At 41.0% G+C, this 18,962-nt stretch overlaps 1 protein-coding gene across 2 annotated transcripts in view; it reads left to right on the top strand.

The window, feature by feature from the left end:
* sns (sticks and stones) overlaps window positions 1–18,962 on the top strand; it is a 441,055-nt gene that overhangs the window by 162,452 nt on the left and 259,641 nt on the right. The window lies entirely within an intron of this gene.

Here is an 18,962-nt window from a genome sequence, read left to right as displayed (position 1 = left end):
CCACAGTGGAAAGGGTTACAACCCCGGTAGGAAAGGCAGCCGTTATAGCTGCTATAAAATGTAGCTGCCCTGTGGTCAATTGCTACACAAGTGAAAACTGTGATATTGATTTATTAGGCTAGCATGTTAAAAAAAGGGAAGTTCTTTCACTTCATGAAATTATCAGATTTTTTGATGACCACCGCAGTGTAGATTTTCGTTAGTGCAATAATACGGAAAGATCATGGCGCCTAGAAATAGAAAAATATGAAAATATTGTTCAAATTTTTCTTTTTAAATAGAGTTAAATAAATGTACCAAATTAGTCCCAAAAATAGGCCATTTTTGAACGGATTATTGTGTATTATTGCTGAATAAATTAGTTATTTGCATGATAAGCCGAAGTGCGGCGCTAGACTGACATTACATCCCGTAGCCCTATATAATTCCTAAATTCCTAAAAAAGGAATTTCTTTGCGTCAGACGTCATTTCGATTGGAAGCGACATTTTCGCGTTATGATTTGTTGATTTTAAGTTTTTTTTTCGAGATTCGGCTCAAATGTGAATACTTGACCATAACAAACAATCGGCCAAAGGTCGATCGATCTGACGCGTGGTGGGTTGCAGCCCACAGATTGAAAAAATGTCTGCATTCGATTTACTCCTCCGAAATCCGAAACTTTTTTTCAAATGGACCACGCAGAAAATTGGCATACTTTGAACCGCGTACCGTGCCTGTAGAAACCGGCGAAAAAACTCATTAAAACGAGACTGAAATTCCCGGAATTGATGTCCACAGGCAACTGGCTTACGGGCAGCACTATCTATCGGGCGGGCCATCATCGAAATCGGATTCCATTCGTCGTTTTCGTCGTCATCGTCGTCGCGGGGCTGTGGCTGCAAATGATAATGGCGAGGAATTTATTGAACCCACCCGGAAAGTTCCGACCGAAAGCAATTATCGAAAATTACGATAACGCGGTTTAAAATAGTTTTGGCTGTTTTGGCGCAACTGTGGTGCTTCGCTTCTTTGCCTCAGGGTGGGCTCTGCCCAGGAGCAGCGTAGATTTGGGGGAAGGGGTTTTATGTTTTGTGTGTTATCAACGTCACTAACCGACCGACGACCCACTGCGGCAAAGAATTTGACCCAGAATTCCACGAAATTATGTGTGCACTTTGTGCGGTAGAAGTTATCCGGAGGCGCTATTTAAATAATATTGGCGAGCGATGCAACGGTGGAATGGTTCTTCTGGGTGAAACAGTGCGCCAAGAATTGGCGATGTACTTTTGTGTGGAACATTTCCCTTCTTTCTAAAGGCTGACTAAAAGTCAATTGGTACGGCCCTCGCGCGCCGCTGACAGTGGTTTGTTTACACTTCTATAGAGAACAACTGGTGCAAGTTTGATCAAAGTAGTCGATCGCGTTCAGAAATAACGTCAAATGGAACTCGAAGAAGAAAAAATATTGTGCAGAAACACCTGGAAAATCCGGAGTGGTCCGGTTCCAAGCTGGCTAAAGAGCTGAAGATGTCGAAAACAACAGTTTGTCGAGTGCCCAAAACCTACAAAGAAGCCCTGAGTGTGGAAAGGAATCAGCGAACCTACGAAAAAACTTATTGAATCTTGAAAAACAGGTCTTTTTGTGCGTACCAATTTACTTTTAGTCAGCCTTTAATATCCTTCATTTTTGCTGGAGCGTTATCAGCAGATGATTTCACGATTTTACATGAATGAATTGTTTTCCTGGATGTATACAAGGTGGATTCGAGCAAATGCTTTCATAAATACGATTAAAATGGCATGTCTATGACTTCTGATCACGAAGTTAGCTAATTGCGCTGTCATTCCGATAAACAAGTCCTAGAATTAAAATCTCTCGATACTCCAAATTTCATTTAGCAACCTAGTACACTTCGTGGAAGATATATATTAATTAATCCGATTCCTCCAAATGACTGCTCCTGAGAAGCAAAATAAGAAGAAAAACAATTCTTAGAGCATAATGCTTCTGACGAATCCCTTCCCAAGTTTAGCTAGGATCCTACCTATAAATTTAAATGTTTTCCCCCGTTCGCATTCGCTGTTATGTCAATGTATGCGAGGAGACAGACCTACTTCCACGCCAAATTAATTCCACGTCGCCGAAGCGGAAGAATTTTTTTCCCCGCTCGGAGTTCCGGTCTTGAGATTTCCACCCCCATCACCACCCACGACAGCAACGACGCAAACCTTACCGCAATTTGCCCTAATCCCAGATCCAATTATGTCGTAGTCATTTGCCAAGTGCGTCGTCTCATTAAATTATCTCTAGCGCACCAGGAATATAATAATAAAAAAAAAGAACTACGGAAGAAAGAAAGCAAACGGGTCCGGAATTCAAGCGAAAGAGTCCTTCAGCAAATTTCCATACCCCGTTCCGATCCTGCGGGTTTATTTGGCTCTCAGGCATTGGGCACATCCGAAGAGGAGCAGCGTTCAACCGGCGCGCAGTGGGAGTTCTTCCAAGTGGAAAGAAAAGCGGTGAATTAAAATTATCCCTCGGCGACGCGAAAGGAGTGGAATTCGGGAAATCTTTATGAAGTTCGTGGAAAGATCTTGCATATACCCTCCTAATGGCAGGGACTGACATTTCTCCGTGAGGAGTGCTGTAAATCTCACAAATTTCAAACCACAAATGCATTCTGTTGATCATACCTCTTATGAGCCATGAAAACTAACCTTCGCCATCAAAATCAGATTGTCATCGATTGACCTCAACTCACACACGTATCTCTTCTATTGACACAGTCAAATACCGAATATTCCGACATGCGAAAGTGCAAATCGAACCGATAGATAACCTTTTTCTGTTTCCATATCATATTTCGTATTGTCCCCAGATTCCCGACAGTCAAGCTGTAGTCGCTTGTGTGAACTTTTCCAATCGTAGACGACCCACTGGTCGCTGGTTTCTCGATTTATCTTCTCGATTAGAGCGCTACGACGTTGGACTGCGGAAAAGGACGAAATGGTTCAATGGTGCCACACAATATCTAAGAAATGCTACCAGATATTGTCTGTGCGGAATTGATAAGTTCGGGATTAATTCTTGTCACGATTCCGTTTATCTATGAACCCCGCTCCGTCCCGTCTATTGATTTAGGGGGTGGGATTTGAATCAGATCAACTACTTTGTTTATTTTCCGAATGGCCATGTCAGTTCGGGGAAACGATGGGCGTCCAATTTTTCGTTCGCTAATCAATTTAGTGCTTTTTTTTTGGGATTCTTGGAACGCATGGCTTTTCACCATCATCCGTAGGAACCTAATCGTCATGGTTGGTGGTGGTGCTAGTGTTGAATCCAATTTTCCCCTCCACCCGACGACGCATCAAAGCACTGCGATTTGACATTACATGGTGAACCCATCCGGATCAAATTTAGATTGGAAAAGTTGTGCGAGAGTATGTCAAAGAGTGGAGCCATACATGCATTCCAATAGTCACTGTGAGCCGGCATGTTGTGGACCCATCTTGCAACCGGTAGCAGTGAGTGCGAGCAACACTCGCAAACCATTCATCATACCGTGGAGGCGAAAATTGCAATTTCATCATGTTTTATCACATAAAAATTTAAAAATAATTGCCACTGTCTTCAATTTCCTTTCAGCGAGCTCTCCTGGTAGGGGTGCCATGCATGTGTGGGACAAGTGCTGCATCTAACTCCGCATATTTGTGTAGGACGGTCGTCGGTTGCGGTAGACGAAAGATAGTGTTTCAACACCACCGAGCTAGCTTTTAGGCAAATGATGAATTACGTTTCCATGGTGCCTTGGCAGGGATGGCAATTGGAAATCTCTGCAGGGGGAGGTGTCTTTGCATGCAACAGGGCCAAGAGCTTGTACACGGACAGGATACATTTATTGTAAGTTGGGAGTCGTTTTGAACGGTTTTCAGCTTGGTGAAGTATGGTTTGCGGGGGATTCCAACAGTTGTTGAAGTGATTTTTCTAAAGCGAAGGTTGACAGAAGCTTTTTCTCAACATGCTGCTGGTTCGATTCATATAATTCCGAATGTAGAAATTGTGAGATCTATTAGGTCTACTCTGCTGTACGGCCATAGGATGACACATTTTTGGTGCCCATATTCGGCATAAATCCAAGGAATTTCTGGGAGTATTTAAATGAAGGGTTCATACAGAATTATAAGTAGAGTTTCATATGAAATATACGGATGGCTTCCAAGATGATTAATTAAGAACCGCTTCTGGGAGCTCTCATTAAGAGTATTGATCAAATGTAGTGTCAGTAAGAACCTTGTGATTGAAAACTTCGAAGAAATGCTCGAATTGAGGGCCCTGTCTAGATTCGTGCGAATCTACCTTAATTATATGTCATCGGATATTAGCCTTCCGTGCTATAAACTCCCTCGTGAATTCCAGAACAAACTTTGACCTATCTCAATTCCCCGTATTTTTGCTGAAAATTACCAACAAGTCAATTGCAATATAAGATTTTTCACTGATGGATCACGCATTGATGGATCCACTGGCTTCGGTGTCTTCAATGAATACTCAACCGCCTTCCAGAAACTTAAGGAACCTTGTTCCGTTTATGTTGCTGAGCTAGCAGCTATCAACTTCACATTAGGGATGATTTTCAACATGCCCACAGACCATTACTTCACCTGCTCGGATAGTCTCAGTTCGAATGACGTTATTCGGTCGATGAAACAAGGTAGGCACTCATCTTATTTCCTTTCAAAGGTAAGGGAGCAGATTAGTTTGCTGGTCGTAAGATCATACTTTGTATGGGTCCCCTCATATTGCTTAAAGCCAGATTCAAAATAATTTTGGACGCATTCAAGTGATCATAACTCAAGAATTAAACAACATACACGGTTGATCAAAACGTCAAACAAAAGGGTATTTATTCAGCTTTCAAACGATATATAACAAGTTATTACATTTTACCGTTTCGAACGAACTGTCCCACTTTACTTGTGATCGATGCCATCATGATCTGCACAGTCGCTGGTGACACTGTACCGGCGAACTTATTCCACTTTAAACGCATTTGTTGTGCATTTGTCACTTCTTTACCAAAGCCTCGAAGTTTTCGCTTGACAATTGCCCAACATTTTTCGATCGGTCTGAACTCAGGGCAATTGGGAGGATTAATCTCTTGGGCGACTAAATTAACATTGTTTGCAGCATACCATTCTAGTACCTCTTTAGAGTAGTAGCAGCTGGCTAGATCCGGCATAAACATAGCGTTGGTCTTGTGTTGCCGGATGAAGGGTAAAATCCGCTTTTTCAGACACTCTTTAATTAAAAACCTTCGACGTCATTGTGTGAGATGTGATGAAAAGCTTGGTTTTAAGGCCACAACTGCAGATTCCTTGCCAAATCATTCGTTTCCGAGCAAACTTATCAGCAAAAACAATTTTTTAACTGGAAGGGACATCCCCACGACCAATTGCCAGGTAAAATGTTCGTCCGGGGATTTGTTTATAATCCATTTTTACACATGTTTCGTCATCCATTAAAATACAACCATCAAATAACGTCAAAACTCGTTCGTATAGTAATCGTGCTCGCTTTTTGGTCACTAAATTTCGTTTCAGGGAGCGATTCGGATGTTAATTGGCACAACAAGACTTATATCCTTCTCTTGAAAATATGTTACGCACGGTGGAAAAGTTGAAATCGTATTTCTTTGCCAAATCACGTATGGAGACACCTGAGTTGCTTTTCACGTACCTCAACACCTTTCTCCTCAGCTCTTTGCCCCTAGTTCAATTTTTATGATAGATTCGCTGTGCTCTATCCACACTCAGAGTATCTGAAACAATTATAGAGGCTTGCGTACCAAAATCTCCCGTCTTCGCTTGCTTTTATCGAGCTGTGATTACGATGTTCTCGTGTTGACTGAAACTTGGCTCAGGTCTGATATCGACAGCGCAGAAATTTCGTCCGAGTATACCATATTTCGATGCGACCGTAGCACATCGACCAGTATTCACTCACGGGGAGGCGGAGTGCTGATCGCGGTCAAAAGGCATATAGTCTGTGAACCTACTTCACCGATAAACTGTGAGCAACTCGAACAAGTTTCATTTCGTGTGAAATCTAGACGCCGCTCGCTCTACATCATTGCCATTTATCTTCCTCCCAATTCGTCCCTCGACCTGTATTACGCTCATGTGAACGCAGTGCAGCTAATTTCGGAAAACTCGTCAACAGCTGATGTGATTCTGACACTAGGAGACTACAATCTTCCAAGTTTACGGTGGCAATCAGACGATGACGTGAACAGCTTCATCCCGTCAAACGTTTCCTCAGAAATAGAACGTTGCCTCACAGACAATATGTTTGCCTCTGGTTTGCGTCAGGTCAACGATGTTGTGAATACTAATGGCAGACTCTTCGATCTTGTGTTTGTCAATCTACCGGAGTACTTTGACCTCATTGTACCCTCAACTCCACTTTTACCAATTAACGACCATCACGCACCATTTATCTTGCTTCTTGACGAAAGCTGTAATGGCACAATCACAACGATGGGGATGTGAGATTCAACTTTAAGTTTCAGTCGTGTGATTTTGGTCGTTTGGATGACGTGCTCTCAAACATCGAATGGGATGCTCTACTGCGACGGGAATCATTGGACGAGCCTGTATCAGCTTTCTATGATAAACTTTACGAAGTTCTTAGTGACCAAGTACCTCAAAAGATACAACGAGCTTCTTCAGTCTACAACAAGCCATGGTGGACCTCTGAACTACGTCATCTACGAAACGTCCTCAGGAAAGCACGCAGCCGTTTCTTTTTTGATGAAGTCCGATAGTGAGCGGAATAACCTTCAGGAAGTGGAAACAACGTACAAGGCATTTCTCTTTTCCACGCATGAAAGTTACATGGCTAAGATTCAATCAAATGTCAAGCAAAATCCTTCATGTTTCTGGAATTTTGTCAGAAGCCAAAAATCGGCTACTCGCATTCCAACCAACGTTCAACACGACGAAACCATCGCTAGCTCTAATTCGGAAGCAGCTAGCCTATTCGCCAAGTTCTTCGAGAGCGTATTTAGCAAATCATCGCCAGTTCCTCGCTTCAACCGCTTTGCCCATATTGCTTCACCAGACATAAATCTACCCGACGTTCAGTTTTCCGTTGTCGAAGTGGTGAAAGCCATTGAAGAACTCGACGTTGATAAAGGACCTGGAATGGACGGTATACCACCCTTGCTTCTGAAGAATTGCTCCACTTGCATCTCCCATAACATCTCTATTCAACCGTTCGCTGCATGACAGGATGTTCCCAGTGGCTTGGAAATCAGCTTCTATCATTCCAATCTACAAATCCGGCAACTGTAATCGAGTCACGAACTATCGAGGTGTTTCTGTCTTGTGTTGCTTGAGCAAAATTTTCGAAAAACTGGTGCATAACGTTCTGTATAACGCCGCATCTTCATTAATCTCCGGCAGCCAACATGGTTTCATGAAATAACGCTCCACGACTACAAATCTGATGTGTTACGTCAACACCTTGTCTCGCGAAGTTGAACATGGACAACAAGTTGATTCGATTTATATAGATTTCGCCAAGGCCTTCGACACTGTACCTCATATCTTGGTCATAGACAAAATGGTACACATGGGGTTTCCGGAATGGATAACGCAGTGGTTGTTCTCGTACCTGTCGGACAGAACCGGTTGTGTTGTAGTGAATGCGGCACAATCCCAGCCGTTCAACATCACGTCCGGTGTACCCCAAGGAAGCGTTCTTGGGCCGCTGATCTTCAATATCTTCGTAAATGACTTGTGTATGCTGCTCTCTTCTTTTAACCTTTCTTTTGCCGACGACTTGAAGATTTATCGTGTCATCACTTCTTCAGAAGACTGCATGGCGTTACAAGAGGACATAAACGTTATGCTCGTTTGGTGTAGCGATAATGGAATGCGCGTGAACAGGGACAAATGCAAAGTTATTTCGTTTACGCGACGCACCTGTCCCATTGTCCATCAATTTAAAATGGAATCCGTCATACTGGAGCGAGTTCTATCGATTTGTGATCTGGGCGTTACTATTGACTCAAAATTGAAGTTTAACGAACATGTAGCTATTATAAGCGCCAAAGCATTTTCTGCTCTCGGATTTATTCGTCGACATGCTTCAGATTTTACTGATGTGTACGCCATCAAAACGTTATATTGTTCGTTAGTGCGAAGTATCCTGGAGTATGCTGCTCCTGTATGGACACCATTCTACGCGACGCAGATCTTATCAATTGAGCGTGTGCAGAGGAAATTCATACGATTCGCTCTACGCCAGCTTCCCTGGAATGACCCAGTAAATCTTCCTTCTTACCCCGACCGATGCCGATTGATCAACTTAGAAAGTCTGTCATCGAGGCGAATTAAAATGCAGCGTATGTTCGTGTTTGATGTCATCACAGGAGGTATTGACTGTCCTGCACTTCTTGAGCAGGTACCGATCAACATTCCTCCACGTCGCTTCCGAAGTTCACCTCTACTGGCAATTCCGTACCACAGGACGAACTATGGGCATCACAATCCACTTGATTCGTGTCTCCGGGCTTTAATGAAGTTGACGACAAATTCGATTTTAACATGTCCAAAACTGTATTTTCACATAGGATTAGGAATTAAGTCTAGAAAATAGTATTAAGTAGTTCAGTCTGTGCGACTTAGTCGAAGGCGGTGATCGTAAATAATAATAATAAGTAACGATTGATTACAAGACTCACCGTTGACTTTGCAAATTTTAACACTTTTGCTATTTTTTAAGCCAGACCACGAAGGGTTCTCTAGATGTTTGTGCACAATTAATTTTCTTATGAGGACATCGATCACGCAGTTTGGCATTGCCCGGGTAATGACGCCTCCAGAGCACGACTATTGCATACCCTAGTGACTCGAGGTAGACAACCCTGCTGTGAAGTAAGAAATGTGTTGGGAACCCATGATCTTTCCTACATGCAGGCGATGTACAAATTCCTTTGTTTGTCTGATGTTAGAATTTGATGTGACCATCCTCTCCTTTCCACACATTTTTCAGCCATTGTGTCCCAGTCTTATTATCCACCTGTTTCTATGCTACTTGCTCCTGCCCAGCCAGCATTTGATCAACCGTTCAAGAGTAGTATCTGAAGGAGGCTTCAGAAACCTGTTTCCTACATAGCTCCTTCCAATCAAAATTGTTACCCATCAACTTCGAGCCCGCCACAAGTAATTGGTACCCAATACTAACCTAGATTACTGCTGCTACCTTTGTTACTAGCGTAACATAGGTATTAGAATCGATTTTGACACGTCTTGCCGTCTGCGACCGATAGCCATCCTCAAAAGCTATCTCACCTGTATAAAACATTCCCAATCTATAGAACCCAATCGATTCCCAATTTCATCTAGGTAAGATTTTTTCGAGTTGGCATATTCGATCAATATGGTTGATACGTGCATGTCGGTTAACCCCTGTTTTTTTTTCAGGGGAAGACTTTATGTTTAGTTTGGACGTTAGCATCAGAAGAAGAAATCGTATGCAAGCACTGAAATAGCAATGCTGATTGTTAAATTCACGAATTGACAATCGGAAAACTATGAAAACAGCACAAGGCCATTTTACCCCAGGGATGCGTTTTGAACCATCCTACCCTACGTATTCCAATAGACCTTTTCGATGCTTAATCGTCTTGCTCTATTTAACACACATGTATGAATCGACGGTGTATTTTCCCACTAATGTGTTTCCCTCTTGCTCGCACTTGTTGGATTTAAATGGTACAGTAGTGTGCGCCGATTAGACGTCGAAAAGCTCTATAAGACAATTCAGATGTTGTCCCTTCAAATTTGTGCACGGCTGATGAGATCAACCCAAATAAAAACCTCTATAATCTGCTGGAAAATGAGGAAAATTTACGAAAAATTTACTCAGTCTATTAGTAGTATAAATAGACCGTGAAAATCCAATCGTTAGTGTAAGAGATGAACTAGCCTATGGCTAAAAATCGCTTTAATAAAGAAAAAAAAAATCGTTAGTGTTATCATATTCTGGCATTTTTTCCTTGATAAAGCACGAAAAAACTGGAAAAACATGAAGTAATTTTTTCAGAATTCCTGCGTTTTTTTGCGATTTATGAGTAAAGTAAAATCAAATTTGGGTTGGCCTCGTTGGCCGTGTACAACGAGTTTTTCCACCTTTCTGCACACATTATTTATAAACAATCCAAATTTCAGTAAGATCTACTCATTTCCATCAGCAGTATGGCTACCTAATATTGAGCAAACTAGATTGTAACTGACAAGATAACAAATTAACATTCGGATTCAGGTGTTTATTCGCCATCTTGTCAGTCCCAACTTTGTTTATTCAATTTCGGTTACATGAGTAGATCCTACTCTAATTTGGATTGTTTATAAATAGCGTGTATCCTGCGCTGTTTTTGCCCATAGACCTTTTTGCCGTTTAATTGTCTTTCTCAGATTGTTAACAAACCTATACTGCATATGTGTGCGTTCCGGAGAGAAAAAGGCTATAGAAAGATAGTCGCTGCTTAGGTTGCCGAGAATACGTAAATTCCCCTATTTCCAAAATGTGGATTAACTTGATTACAAGAATTATGGTAAATGTCATATGGCTATCGTACAATATGGCTAACGTCCACATATAAAAATAACAGTATGGCTAACGTCCATGCTGGCAGTCGTCCGTATGACAAACGTATTTGTGGCTAATGGGGTGTCATCAATCCGCAAAATCGAATTCGCCGAAATCGAAATCCATCTTCCACTTTGCCTCTCCCAAGTTGGTCCCACATGCAATCGTTTCCGAAGCAATGCACAAATCAGCACCAAGTCATCCCTAAGTCCCCTTCTCATCACGGCCGACACAGCCTATCTCCTTTCGCTTTGGTTGATTCGAGTTATTTCTTGTGGTTGAAACTCTGGCTGTCGTCGATACTCGGTAGTGTTGCAAAAAAAAATATTAACATGAGTCATAATTTCCAATTCTTCCAAGTGGAAGAAATCGGGCAATCAAACAAAGTGTGGATTACTTGACTGTTATAGCCTTTGGTAAGTGGGTTCCATTTTTCGCTGTTGAAACTCAATTTTAAGTCACTTTCGATATCTTGGAATCTCTTCATGGAGTTCTACAGAATGCCTATTGGAAAAGTTTCAAATCCATCCAGTGTTTTCTATTGAGAACGCTCAAATTTATTTACAATAGCCCTCAAGTCGCTTGCCTTCTCAGCATTTCTTACAGTCAATCCTACTAGCAACTTCTACGAAAACCTTGAGCTTCTACCAACCTTCATCGTTAAACTCGATAATGATGTGTATAGTACCGTCCTCGAATGTGCCTGGCAAAATCCGGTGCCATGCATGTTCCGTCGAAAACGACGACGATACAATACGATTACACAACTCATCTGTCAATATCATTCCAAGACGTAAGTAAGCACACACGTAGGAATAAGGCAACTAGCTGTCGGATCGCTGTGCTGTTCCATAAAGCTTATGTTCTTTCCGGCACCCACATAGACTAACACTTGCCATCCATCATCGGGCCAGAATTTCAGCGAATTTTCTTCTCGTTTCAGCTTCCCAAAGCGTTGCGGTGGAACGAGCCAGAAGGAAAGCTTGAAAGCTCCTTTCGTGTGAATCGCTGCTGGAAAATATCTCATTATACGATAGATCCCTTAACGGTTTGCTGCCGGAATGCGCCGGCAGTGATGTGTGGGGAAGTGGGGGTGAAAGGTGTATTTAGTTTTAACAATTTTCTTGTTGAAACACTCGCCAGGGGAGATAAGGGATGTGCGCGGCGGAGAGTCGATCAGTTGCAGTGATTGTCAGCTTATTGCACTGCGAGTTATGGCTGTTTTTCGTTTGCTATGATGGAGGATTTTCAAAACGATCGGGTTTTATTGTAGTTTTAAAGCGGTCTTGGAAGGGAATTAGCACTATTAAACCTGATCTAACTTCCATAACCGACGCATTGCACCACTATCGCAAATTTCCTCTCCAAAATGGAACCGAAAAACCGTTCCACCGGCTCAGGATATTCTATTCATTCCTCATTTCATCCTCTATTCATAGCTTGCTACAGCTATTAGTTCCTCTTGTTGCCCACCCCGAACCACCGAACCTGACTGCATCAATCCAAGCGTCGGAAAGGAGCTTCCCGTTCATCGGTATATCCCGTTTAATATTCATTCCAGAATGGAAAAAGGTAAAAAACGTAGTACTATATCTATTCAAAGCTCCCACCACGTCTTGCACAAAGGCCAGGAATGAATGAATCCCTGAATGAAGGAGAAGACACTAAAAGAAAGCTGCAATATTTGGACTCTTTGTGCGAAACACCTACCCAGTGAAATCTGAGAATTTCCCCATCAGCTGACCGAGGAAGACGCTTTTTCATCTTTCCTTAGATTTGAACGCCCCCGTCACTCTAAAGCAGTAGAAACGATATGCATACACACCGGTTCAGTGCAGAAACCGGTGAAAGCCAACCAAAAGAAAAGAAGCAATTTTCAGATAATTGCGAACCATTATTTCCTTTTCTCGATTGAAAATGAGGTTTTCCACCTTCCTTGTGGGCGGAGTGGCACTCGAGAAAAAAAAAATACAGGAAACACCGACTGCCTCACTGGTGGTCGGAGGCCAGTTCCACCAGCAGTGTGATGACAATGAATGACCTTTTGCAACCCCATTTTCTTCGAGGAATGGATATTCATTCCAATCGATTTTAAATTGCTATTTAAGGCGATACGCTCGCTTTCCGTTTCGTTTGCTACCAGCACTATAGAATGGTGATTCAAAAGCCTGATTTTTTTTATGGAAATTGGCCATGACCAACCTCGAAAGGGTCACTCGAAATGAAAATATTTTCCATAATATTTTCCGCTCTCGTTTCTAATTCAAAACCGTTTCGAAGCAGCAACATCTGGCTGGCAAATTTAGTTTCTTTTATTTTCGGTTGAAATTAGACGATGTAGCGTCCGCTGTGCACATGTTTCGCTCGGTTGTAAAACGGTAAACCACGGATCAGCGGCCGGGCTCTGCGACGCCAATGGGGTGAGGCCCGGGGTAGGAAAAAGGACATTTTTCTCGAAAGCTTCCCCCGACAACGCGGGACCGGATTCCAGATGAACGAGAAATTATGATAATGCCACATTTATGAAGAAATGCTCGGCGGGTCTAAACGCAGCTCCTCGGCAGTGGGCACCATGTCTGTCTGCCAGTAGGTACTCCATTAGTCTGTATATTTTTTTTTTTCGGTTCCATCGGATTTCTCGTTTATTTCGGTGTCGTCGTCGCACAGTGGTCCATATAGGAAAATAGTTGGATCTATTAGTTTTTTCTCGAAGTTAACCCGTATGGTCTTGACTTTTTTTTTAATTAACAAATTTTGCTTGTGAAAAACATTCAAATTTTCACTATAGACAAACATATCAATATGGCGTAAAAGATGATCATTATATGTGTTTCCCTTAGAAGAACTAACAAAGAGTATACCGTTCTTGTTCCTCGACAATCACTGCACCAAATTGGATGCACCAGACGCAAAATGAAAGGTACAATGGTACCATAGAATGTTATTGAATATTTTTGAAATCGGACAACTGGTTCAGGGGATTATATAAGTTTGTGTAAATATTGACCTTCAAACCACACATGACGAAAAACGTGTTCAACCCACATTACATCACACACCAGATCTTTAAAATAATCAATAAATCAATCATCAGTGACTGTCATATTGAGTGGCCAAAACCACATTGGCCACATCCGGATTTGTTCCAGGTGCCTCCGAGGAAGTGGCCAGAATAACAAACTGAATCCTTGATGGTTTACAAAACCACGTGAATGCTGGAGCTGGGGTTGTCCACAAAATCTCAGATTCATCCAACTCCCTTAGTTGCAATGGAACAATTGCCGTTAGTAGCATAGATCCGTCACAAGAGTTTTCATTGTTGAAAGCCTTTTTATAAAGGGAATGTCCTTCACTGCCATCGCAACCCCATTTGTGATGTGATGTGATGTGAATGGAACTCACCATCAGTGCAAGGATTACCGATGTCTACAAAAACTTTACCAGTTGTAAAGTTCTGCCTGGTGGTTCATTGCAGCAGGGTGAATCAGCTTCATTGAAGACCTTTGGAAGACAAAACGACCAGATAGTCATCTGAAATCACGTAACAAGGGACTGGCAAATCCACGAACCCTCGTCCAATCAACAAATCCTTTGATTTCCTTAGGCTGCCCCTCCCCAACCCAATATATAATATAATGTTTTAAAATATATGATTTACCATAATGTTCGAATTTTGACAACCCCTCTGCATCCGAATTATAATTAATTTTGATAATAGGAATTGTTATTTTAACTCTCTTTCTTTGACTGCCATCGCAACCCCAATTATGCAAAAACTCAAATTCGTTTGTTGTAATTAGAAGGTTCATGTTTGGACGTTGATAGAAGCGTTGTCACTAAGCGGTCAAGCAAAATCAAGCAATGCCTGTAAGTTCACCTCTGCGCTTTCTTCGTTGATAGTAATTTTTTTTCCTTTGGTTTGATTCCGTCGATCTTGTTTTCCGTGCTGAGCACAAATACTACCGACGCCAAGGAGGCAGCTCCCACACCTGGACCCTACCTATCGACCCATCTACTCATAAACCGGGGACCAACGGCTTTACTTCCCATCCGAAGGAAGGCGTGATCAGAGATGTTATGCCTCAGAACATCCCGGCGGCGCCGACTGGGATTGAACCCAGGCCTGCTGGGGTGAGAAGTAATCACGCTTACCACTACACCACCGGCGCTGCTTGATAGTAATTTTGTCAGAAGGTCGATACGAATTTTTTTTTGCATCGAGAATATCATATCGGCATGATGGTGTTTCGCTACTGATTTGATCAAACAATACTGCGCTCTACTGAGATCTGCTTCAATGATTATTGAAACTCCTTCAGCAGGGTAAAGTTTTTCCGGTGACAGTTTATCATCCTTATACCGATCAAGTATTTCGGTAGCTTTATGAGGACTTCCACAAATAATCTGCACCAATTTTGCGAATCCCTCAACTCTCAACTGCATAGATGCAGCATATAGCAATTCTAAAGCAGAATTTTCTTTACGCAAATGCTCCGTTCTTTGTCTTTTGGTACGATCTGCTGCTAGTTCAAAAGCAACATCAGAACGATCAACATTTTGGGAACAGTTACTAAATGATTACATAAATTCACCTAATCAGATATTAATGTTTACCTTTTGCGAATCCACGGATTTTTCCAAAATTTCAAAAGTTTCTGTCCCGATTAGCCATTCAGCGTTTTGTTCCATGAAAAAGAACAGGTAGATGTTTGCGGCAAATCTAAAGGTCTCTCGTTGTGTGTGCTTGATTGGTTTGTCATTTTCCTCAAATGAACCACGTCTTTCAATTTGCTTTATGACATATTCATACAGATGATGCCTTTGTTCCTCTCTGCTGCAGTTCACTTTTTCCCTAATGACTTCAAAGAGTTGACGCCTGCACGCTACAAAATGATTCATGCAAATTATGAATTATTATGAATGCTTAGTTTAATTAATTTAATTTATTTTTAGACTTACGTTGTGTATCTCGAAAACGAAACAGATCCTTTAATGGACAGAAGAAGATAAAAATATGTTCGGTTCACCAGAATAAACAAAGCGAACACAAGATACGCCTCCTTTGATGTGCATGCTTGACAAGTGATGTGCTTACACTCAAAGATAAATTAAATCAAAAAAGCTTAAAAAGTACACGGATAGAAATCTCCTTATACCTTTTGGCAAATTTCTATTGCTGCTTATTCATAAAATGTATAAGTCAACTAATAAGCAGACGCCTTGCAAAAAGTTAATGAAGCTCATGTGTCAAATGAAATGTATAAGCGGTCACACATACCTTTTATGCATTCTTATAGGACCTATGTGGTTTGTCATATGGAATGTATAAAGCTGATGTTTTGGCAAAAATGTATAAGTGAAACACATGAATAAAATAATTGATTTTCGTTTCGTGTATGCAGATTCCCGCTTCACCTTATTGAGTCCGAGACATGTTTATTTCGGAAGTGTTTATGCATGATTGAATTCGAAATAATTTTTCCTGTATTAAATTTTATTCGTTTTGAATATTAATGTATAATCAAAAAAGATTAAAATTCAATCAAAAATTATTAAAATTTATTCAAAAAAACACATAATATTCAATCTTATCAACTCAGTGTTCACTCGGCTGTCGACAAAAGCAGGCCACTCTCGATGTGTGCCACGCGATCGTCTGTTTTCTCGGCAGCAACCATTGTGTGGTCCTCCTCATTGTTCTTGATCAGTAGTTCTTTCGGTCGATGCGTCGTCGACTTTGGAAAGCAACCGTTTCGTGATGAGTGTGTGAGTGCTGACCACGTTTTGCGTCCATTGCTGCAATGGACGCGCTCTGGCCCTCGTTGGCGTAACCGCCATAAAATGAAACTACTGGACGCGGCTCCAGTTCTGATGGAGGAGGCTTTTTGGATAGCGGAAGATAAAGTGTTTATTGTGTTGTACCTTTTGACTATAGTTTTAAGATGTATTGGATAGTGACCAAGAAACCTCGGCCCTGAAAAGTTAATTTGTGTGAACCTTATCAAATAAACTAATAATACAATGTTGCTGATTGATGAGCGAAGCCGCGATTTGAAACCGACAATAATCTCCACGGGAGAGAACTACAAACCAAAATTGTCTCTGTTCATCAGTCACCTACAGCTTCAAGAGAAGAGCGAAAGAGTGCCCTTTACGTTTACGCCTTTATCCGTTCATTCTATGAAATGCACAAATCCAAGCCGATACCGAGGAAACTCGGGCACTGAGTGAGTGCCGCTCGAGTTTCAGGTGGCTGGTATCACTGATTGACTGAGTCAATGGTTGAGCAAGATTTTACTGGTTATTATGTACGGATACTGAGACACAAGAGTTTTTTTTTCTCCTGCCTGCCGCAGTCCGCGTTCTGTTTCATTGGTGAAGCTTATTGTTTTTATTCTTACTGATGCAGATTTTGCTGTCTTCACCCACTAAGCAATGCTCACCTAAATTTTGCTGCGGGGAGGCGAAATATTTTGCAACAAATGGACGGTTTTGCGCTAACGAGGCATCTTGAGGGCAGTGAGGGAAAGATGGACGCTTTCTGTTTTAATCCAAAAATAGTGTCGCATAAACTTAAATGTACTAAATTTAGTGCTTTAGCTCACGAAGTGCTTTGTTTTAAATTTATGAAATGTTGCCCACATGCAGAGTTTATAGTTACCGGAAATCCTTATATGTCAAGATGCAAATCAGGGTTAGAGATTGCTTTTGGATTTATAAACAATAATAATTAAATAGGGGCTATTCATTAACTACATGGACTGTTTTGTGGGTTCTACACAGTTTAATGTTTTTAGTGCATATTTTTATTGGAAATTGTATGAGCTGTGGACATTTGCCATATCTCTTGTCCCATAGATAACTACAGTAGTCTGGGGGCAAATTGATCACTGGGGTGAAATTGATCACTATGGGATGTGTTTTTGGTTAGCTTATGGCATATTTTTGGTGGTAGATATAAAGACAATTCTGATAGCATTTCATCATGAGACTCCAATAACTGCTTTGACGACATGACACAAAACAAACATGTTTTTCTGCATACATTTCAGGTTTTTTGAAAAGATGTTAAAAATCATCAAATTTCATCACTCAAACAAGTAGTCCTAGTACAATAGAGATTGATGCATTAACTAGAATGCGGAATTGTTTGTTAAAGAAAATGTGTATGAATCAGAGTTATGAAACAAAGTATGATAAAGTATTAAAAATATTGAGAAATCAACGACCTCGTGTATCATTTATTTATATTTTATTTGGTTATGGTTATTTTGCGGCGAATAGTCAATAAAAACGGCTGGATTTTGCATATTGTACGAAAAAAAGACTGTCTGCTTTTTTTTATGTATTGTTGTGTTGGTTTTCCGCAAATAGAATTTTTTTATAACAATTGAACATCATAAAATATGAATGTTGAAAATCCCAAATATATTTTTCTCCAATTTTTGTACTGAGGCACCGTTATAATTGAGTAATTTGAACATCAAGATCAAACAATACTTGCATACTTTATTTAACTGGTTTGTTTAAAGTCCACTTCTTGAAATTCAACCTTACATAGAGCAAGAATGCCACTCCTACATTGATAAACAAGTTTTTAAAAAATCGAGCATCCGGCATAATTTTGGAATTTCAATCTCCGAAAGTTTGTTTAAAAATAGTTTTCATTTCGGTGGTACTCTTGTTCCATCTGGCCCTATATTCCCCGCCCCTAGGTAATAAAAAGGAATGAAAAATCACCCTTTCCCCACATACGTTACATGATTTGTAATGCAAATCACAATAGATTATTTCATATTTCTTTTTCAGTTTTAAAAATAATTGTTTCTGTACTTACCCAAACGAATAATTTCAACATTCTCATTCTCATTCATGCATTGTGCGTTTATTGCAAAAATATGGCGACCCCGACGTGACACTGAATCTATTTTCAGGTTCAACAGTCGCCCCTTTGCACGCTTACTAATAAGTTATTTTATTTCCATTGCCCCTTTATCAACGTACCCAGATATAACTGCTTGAACGAACAGGTAGACTCACTCTGACTCAATTTGTCTGTATCAACACACTATGACTCAGACCTCGAGTTAGATGCATGGTGAATCAGAACGACTAAGCTCAATGACTGAGAGAGAGAAAGTCTGGCTAGATGAACACATTCTCAACATTTGTCTGTTCTCCCGCTGAGTTGAGTCGGAATATTTTTGTTATTGCCACTGTCATATTCGTAGTGAGAGCCTGGTTGGAAAATGAACATTGTGAGTTGTATCTCTCAAATACTGGTACTGAGTTTTCATTGATGCGAAAATTTGCAACATTGCTAAT

The sequence above is a fragment of the Ochlerotatus camptorhynchus genome, unplaced genomic scaffold (assembly GCF_037179485.1).
Source record: "Ochlerotatus camptorhynchus isolate MF236.1 unplaced genomic scaffold, CSIRO-AGI_Acam_v1.1 ptg000646l, whole genome shotgun sequence".
NCBI classification, from domain to species: domain Eukaryota; kingdom Metazoa; phylum Arthropoda; class Insecta; order Diptera; family Culicidae; genus Ochlerotatus; species Ochlerotatus camptorhynchus.
The sequence above is the reverse complement of the archived record's forward strand: the minus strand, read 5'-3'. Positions and strand labels throughout refer to the sequence as shown.